This window comes from Crocodylus porosus, unplaced genomic scaffold (genome assembly GCF_001723895.1).
Source record: "Crocodylus porosus isolate Cpor-Errol unplaced genomic scaffold, CroPor_comp1, whole genome shotgun sequence".
NCBI classification, from domain to species: Eukaryota; Metazoa; Chordata; order Crocodylia; family Crocodylidae; genus Crocodylus; species Crocodylus porosus.
In genome coordinates this window covers 1181072-1188285 of record NW_017728920.1, presented here as the reverse complement: position 1 = coordinate 1188285, position 7214 = coordinate 1181072, and the positions used below count along the sequence as shown (strand labels likewise).

Below are 7214 nucleotides of genomic sequence, written 5' to 3'. Positions count from 1 at the left end.
CACTGGCAGGCCCTCTCACAGCACTCTTGCCTGACCACCCCATGGCTTCCACTTGCAGACCGGGCACACCCCTGAATGTACCCAAGCTACAAAGACAATGCACAAGCAGCACAAGATGCATCTTGTGCCTGAGGAGAAAAAAGAGGGAGGCTCCAAAGCACTGAATTCTAGTCTCATTCCTGCTCTTTTACCAGTTCCTTGTTCAAAAATGGCAGATTATATATACCTCTTCCTTTTCCCTTTCATTGCTTGTCTTCAGTGCAATCCACTTTTAAGCTATTTACCTATTTTAGGAAGTAAAGAGTATATTTAAGAAGGAACACACCATGCTTTTATTATCTTGTCAACCTGCTGAGAGGAAACTGCAAAACAAGATACTATTAGAGCTAGGAATTGTTGTTGCAGACTGAAATGTATTCAATTATTTTCCTTCTCTGCTGCAAAACTCTACTAATGAAACTGAAGAACCCACAATGAAGGGAAAAAAAGACACCCCCCCAAGCATATTTGTCAAACAAGTAAAAAAACGCTGGCATTATTTCAATTCTGACATCCCTATTTTACAATGAGATCTATTTTCATTGGTACATCACATGACAAACTTAAATCTCCTAAGTCAGCTGTCGAAATATGTGTAAATTCTATACATAAGAACCTAGGAAGTGCTATACTGGGTTAAATCAATAGTCCATCTAGCCTAATATCCAGTCTCTGACTGAGCTAAAAGTGTATGCTATAAAGGGAGAACATGGAACTCAATATCTCTAGAGTTCATCCACCACTGTAGGTTTAGATATGCCAAAGGAAACATCTCCAACCATTTCATTCAATAGCCAGCTATAACTCTATTTATGTAGTCCCTTTCTGAACCTGGCTGTGCTATCTGCCTCTACCACCTCCTGTGGCAATGAATTCCAGAAGTTAACTATGCATTGCATACAAAAGTAATTTCTCTTGTTAATTGAACTGAAGAGTCCTAGCCTTTTTAGTCTCTCCTGATATGGCAACTGCTCCATGCCCCTGATCATTTTGGTTGCCCTTCTCTGTACCTTTTCTAATCTACTACATCCTTTTTTAGAAGTGTGGACCAGAACCGCACACAATATTCAAGATGTAGGTACACCACAGATTCATATAATGGCATGATATTCTCCATTTTGTTTTCAATTCCCTTCTTAATTATGCCCAACATTTTATTGGATTTTTTTGGTTGTCACAGCATTTTGAGCCAATGTTTTCTGAGAACTATCTACAATGACTCCAAGGTCTCTTTCCTGCATCATAACAGCTAATTCAGCACACAGCACTGTGTACATATAGTGGAGGTTATTTTTCCCGCATGTGTGGACCTTGCACTTGTCAACACTGAAGTTCCTCCACCGTTTTTCGCCCACCGTTTTTGCCAACTTGGTGAGATCTTTCTTCAGCTCCTCTTTGTCAGCTTCGGACTTAACTACTCAGAACAATTTGGTATCATCTGCAAACTTGGAGATTCCACTGTGTACCCCCACTTCCAGATCATTGATGAAAACACTGAACAAAATAAGGCCCAGCATAGATCCCTGCATGACCCCATATTGATCCATCTTGAAAAGTGACCATTGAGCTTTACCCTTTGTTTTCTCTCTTTTAGCTATCTCAGTCCACAAAAGAACCTTCCCTTCAATCCTGTGGCAATACACGGGTTTTTTTAAAGCCTTCATGAGGGACCTCATTAAATGCTTTTTGAAAGTCCAAATATATTTTGTCAACTAGATGCCCCCTAGCCATGTGTTCGTTAACATCCTCAAAGAACTCCAGCAGATTTGTGAGGAAGGATTTCCCTTTATAAAAAAAAATACTGATTTTCCCCCAGAAAATCATATTTGTCCATGTGGCAGCTGATTTTATTTTTATTATAGATTCTATCAACTGGCCAGAGATGGAAGTGAGACTCACTGGCCTGTAGTTCCCAGGATAACCTCTGAAGCCCTTTTTTGAAGATAGGTGCTATGCTGGCAACCCACCAACACAAATTTCCTGGAGTTCTTTGAGGATGTTAGCAATATATACTAGCAATTAAAATTAATTCTTGTTGTTTTGATCTCTCTCAATTTTATATAACATACTATCAGAAAACTTTTGTGAATAATAGATAAGATCTAAATTATTATCTAATTTTTTATGTTAGAATACCTTTGAATACCAGTTCAATTCTGAAGTTTATGATACCATAAAAAATTCTAAGGTAAAAGCTAATGATAAGCAGCAACAACTAGTCAACTAGTTCTATTTATACTGTATCTTTTATTCAAAAAGATCCAAAACATTATGCTTCATATATAGCAGGGGTGGGCAAAATATGGCCCCCAGGCTGGATTTGGCCCACCAGGCCATTCTATCTGACCTTCATGGCCCCTAAAAAATTTAGAAAATTAATATTTATCTGCCCGTGGCTCCTGACAAAGATGACAGGATCCTGGAGCAGTAGGACCTGGGGGAAGCCAAGGCAAGCTCCTGCAACAGGAGGGCCTGCCTGGCCCCTACCCCACAGCAGGGTCTTCTGGCCTGGGACCATAGGCCTGTTCGTGCCTGTGCCAGCACAAGAAATTCAGGTAAGAGAGAGAGATGGGGCAGCAGGGAAGGGCTGTGGGGATTGCCCCAGTCCTCAGGGCTGAGTCAGATCTTGCTGAGCCCCACGGTTCGGCCATGCAGCCAGGAGCCACATGGTGCAGAGTGGCCAGTGAGTGGGCAGAAAAGTGGGGAAAGTGGCAGCAGGGAGCAAGGGGAGTGGAAGTGAGCAGAGCTTGAGGCCTGTGCTGGTGTTCTGGGGCCAGTGCTGGTAGAGTGCCAAGCAGGGCAGCAGGAGCATGAGGCATAAGCTGGCGGGGGTCCGTAGAGCCGGGCTGGGCTGCACCAGCAATAAGACAGGGGAGCTGGCTGATGACTTGGCAACCTTGGGCCAGCTGTTGTGTGCCTTGGCTGCCCGCTCCTTCCTGCCGTGCAAGGCAGAGAGGCCCTTGTTGTGTATCATGGGGCTATAGCGGAGGAGGAGGAGGATGAGGCAGGCTTAGCCACTACCACCTTCTCCTTGTTGCCGCACTCACACCGGTGCTTGTGGTGCCACTCATGGGAGTGGCCACTGCCGCCATGATGCTCCCATCATGCCCAGCTGCCGCACTCTGCCTCACCATGTGGTTGCCACCACTGGCCCCACACATGCACCTGCAGCCACCATCACTGCTGTTCCTGGCCACCACGGGTGCCTGAGTCTGCTGTGGGGATGGCGCTGAGTGAAAGCGGCTGCAGTGCTTGGGCTCACAGCAGGGGCACAGCAGTAGCAAGGGCAGCCCAGCACCATTGCCCAGCAGCAGCCCCCCACTGCCGCAGTAGCAAGGCACAGAGCCCCTTGTGGCGCACCTCAGAGCCACCAATGTGGCTGTGGTGGCCACAGAGGATGAGAAGGATGAGGCCATGCCACCACCTTCTACTTGTCACCTCACCCATGGTGCCAGACACAGGAGTGGCCACTGCTGCCACAGTGTTCCCACTGTACCTGGCCGCTGCACTCCACCTCCCCAAATGGCTGCTGCTGTGGTGGCTGCCAAGCTGCCATTGCTGCCACCGCACCTCTGCCACACGCCCAAGCACCCTGTGCCCCATGGCCGCTTGTGCTTGGCCCCATCCCCACAGCAGGCTGAGGCACCTGTGGTGGCCAGAAACAGCAGCAACAGCAGCTGCAGGAGCAAGTGCAAGCCCAGCAGTGGCAGCCATGCAGAGAAGTGGAATGTGGAAGCCAGGTACAGTGGGAGCACATGCCAAGCACACCTCCTCCTCCTCCTCTTCTGTGGCCATTGCTGCCAAGCCCCACCAAGCAGCATGGGGCCCACACCATTGCCCCAGAGCTAGAAGTGCAGACCCTAGGCTTGCAGAAGCACTGGTGGTGGTTCTGCCTGCTGTGTGGGAGGTGGGGGAGGGGGCAGGCTCTGGGCAAACCCTCCCTAGTCACCCTCCCCCACACACTCCCAGCTCCCCACAAAACCCATACCCACCCACATCCCACACACCCACACCTATCCACCCCCCACAAATCACACACAGACACCCCACCCACCCATCCACCCACCCTATACCCACCTTTCCACCCACGCACCCCCCCCACCATATACAACAGTAATTTTTCATTTTAAGCTATTATACTATCACCACTAAGTACACTACACAAACACATGTAAATAAGAACAAAAATATTTTTTAAAATGAAATTAATGAATGTTGTAGTACATGTTTGAGTTATTTTAGAATATAGTTTGGTGTTTTTTTAGTTCAGAGATGGCAACATTCCTTGCTGAAAGGAGTAATTCTGGGGGGCAAGGGGAGGGACTTCTGGTAGCAAAGATCAGGGGTTAGGGGTTGGGACTTCCAGTACCAAAATGGTGACCAGGGGGCGGGGCATCTGTCAAGGGGCAGGGCTACCCAGGCAGTCCTTAATGGCTTGCCAAACTTGGTTTGAAGCCCTCTGCCCAAAATAATTGCCCGCCCCAATATATAGAATACCACTATGAAAAGGCATCTTTTTACACGGTGGAATTGATAAGTTATTTTGATAATTCCACCAATATCGCTAACACTGTAGTGTCTTTATTCATTACCATTTACAAAATCCAGGACTTTTCATTCAGAATTAACTCAGGAGTTGCATAGTTACTACACATCCTGCACCAGTCAGATTTCCCTTGAAGGTGTGTAACGCAAAAAAAACCCCTCTGTATCAGTGTGCATGAGTACATGTGCCCCTGACTGCACATTTGGTACTGCACAATCATTTAGTACCTGCTTTAATGGTAATAAATGACTGCACAGTCCTCACCAGTACTGAGGAGTCCCAGCTAGTACTGAGCAGTCCTGGTGGTACACAGTTATTTTTAGGTGCTACATTGCTGTAGCGATGAGCTACAATGATGTAGCTCATTGCTATGGTGACAGTGTCAGCATCACAGTTTGTGCCCATGGACACTACGTCACCATAGCTCATTGCTACAGCAACATAGCACCTTGTGTGGAAGAGCACACACACATACACATGGTGCCCTAAGTATCCTGCTTTCCCCAGCCCCAAGCAGCCCCTTACAGACTGGAACTCTGCCTGCCTGCAAGAGGAAATACATGGTTTCCAGCATTTTTCCCTTGAAGGACAAAATCCACATTTTTCCCTTTAAAGGAGAAAGTCCACCTTTTGCCATAGCAAACAGAAAACTTGGATCCCTGCTGACATGCTTCTGTTTTTCAAAAGGTGACATGCTTCTGTTTCTCAATAATGAGAAATCATCAAGTTCTCAGGGATGAAATCTCACTCATTGTATTTCCCAAACTTGGCAGGTATGACAGATTTATTCCAGTTTATTATTAAAGCTTAGAACTGTATTTCCGTACTTAAACATTGATCTGTTTTTCCTCTCTACATCTATCACTCACTTTTATGAAGTATGTAAAATTTAATCTTCTCCTTATAAGTCAGTTATCAATAGATATCAGGTGGTGTCATTCCCCTACACAATATTCTGTCTCCCTGTGAAAACTTGAAGTGTAGATTGGTCTTTGTGGGGGGGGTTTCTTTGCTTATTAGGTTGAACTGGGGTTAAGTACAGTGTAAATTGCTAGACTTTCATATAGTAATTCCAGTAGTGTAACAGTGATGTTGTAGCCATGATGGTCCAGAAATTCTGCGAGAGGCAAAGATTTCATAGGGTGATATCTTTAATTGGACCAGTTATGTGGTTGGGATAAAATAGATAAGCTTTTGAATGCAAGACATCTTTTGTCAGGTCTCATGTAATTATATTAACACTGAAAAGCCTCTAGGGCTCATCTTTCTTCCAATACAAAAAGCCTGGAAAAAGGAATGGAATTTGCAGCTTTCTTTGAAAGTCAATATACATAAAATATACAAAATAATTATTTGTAAAGGCTCTTCTGTTTGCCAGTTTAATTCTATGATAACTCTAGAACCAAGCCCAAAATCTAGAATCCATCTAGCCTTTAAATAAGATAGAGCTTTTGACAGTAACATTTGTCTTATTTACAATTTGATGAAGAAACTGACTCAAAATGACTATGAAGACCAGCTGCAGCACAGCTCTAGAACACACATATGTAACTTACAACCAATAATTGATGGGGGTAGAATTACAGGCAATTAAGTAAATTTCAAAACAACTGGAACTTCATCATCTTAAATTTAATCGAGGCACTTGAAAGTTCTGAAGTTTTGTGTCCTATTATAAATGTATTTCCTTTTAAACTATTACAGTGGTGCTAACAAAGGTTACAGATTCATAAACTCAAAAGCTCTGGGTGAGCTAGTTTTGTCACTTCCAGTCTCACCTGTCTGAGATTTTCCAGCAGTTCCAGATATGAACAGTGCATGCCTCTGGTTTCAGAAGTGGAGGTACTATCTCTTTAGGATTAGAGACAAAAGCAGCACACAGAATAACAAGGCAGTAGTGACAGAGGCCCTGAGGAGTAGGTGAAAAGGAAATGAATATTTTCTTGCCTGGAAGAGGCAAGATGAGAGAGAATTCAAGTTCTTAAAGCCAAAGTTCTGCAAATCATTTGAGTATGAGTTATGTCTTTGAATTCAGTGGAAGTCCTCACATACCTAAATTCTTTCTTGAACTGGGGCTTTGGGGAGACAGATAAGAACCTAAGATTATGGCAGTAAACTTAACAGAGAGGATCTCAGCCTTAGGAATATATAGAAAGGCCTGAATGGAAGAGGAAGAAGTGCAGAGGAAGGAAGGACATGAAAAATTCTTTAAAAAAATTAAGTTAGCCTCATATCAGTAGGGAGTGTTACAAGAACCAAGACAAACCAATAGGAGACGCCAGGCTGTGATATTTGCAAAGTCAAGAACTGGAGATTTTATTTTAGTAAAGCTTCATTAGCGACCTGGACGAGGGTGTGGAGAGCACCCTGTTCAAGTTCTCTGATGACACCAAGCTGTGGCGTAAAGTGAAAACAGCGGCAGGCAGGGACCGTATCCAGGCAGACCTGGATAGGTTAGAGAAATGGGCGGATCTGAACAGGATGTGGTTCAACAAGTTCAAGTGTAGAGTGCTGCACCTGGGGAGAGGGAACCAACACTATGGTTATAGGTTAGGGGCTGACCCTCTCGGCAGCACAGAGGCAGAGAGGGATCTTGGAGTCAGGATTGACTCCAGGATGAATATGAGTC

General features: G+C 44.8%; 1 long non-coding RNA gene across 1 annotated transcript in view; it reads left to right on the top strand.

Annotated features, from left to right (window-relative positions):
* Positions 1-853: 853 nt before the first annotated feature.
* LOC109312564 overlaps positions 854-7214 on the top strand; it is a 12326-nt gene continuing 5965 nt past the window's right edge. The window contains exon 1 of the long non-coding RNA XR_002101847.1: positions 854-944. This is a non-coding gene — a long non-coding RNA (uncharacterized LOC109312564). The remainder of the gene's footprint in view (positions 945-7214) is intronic.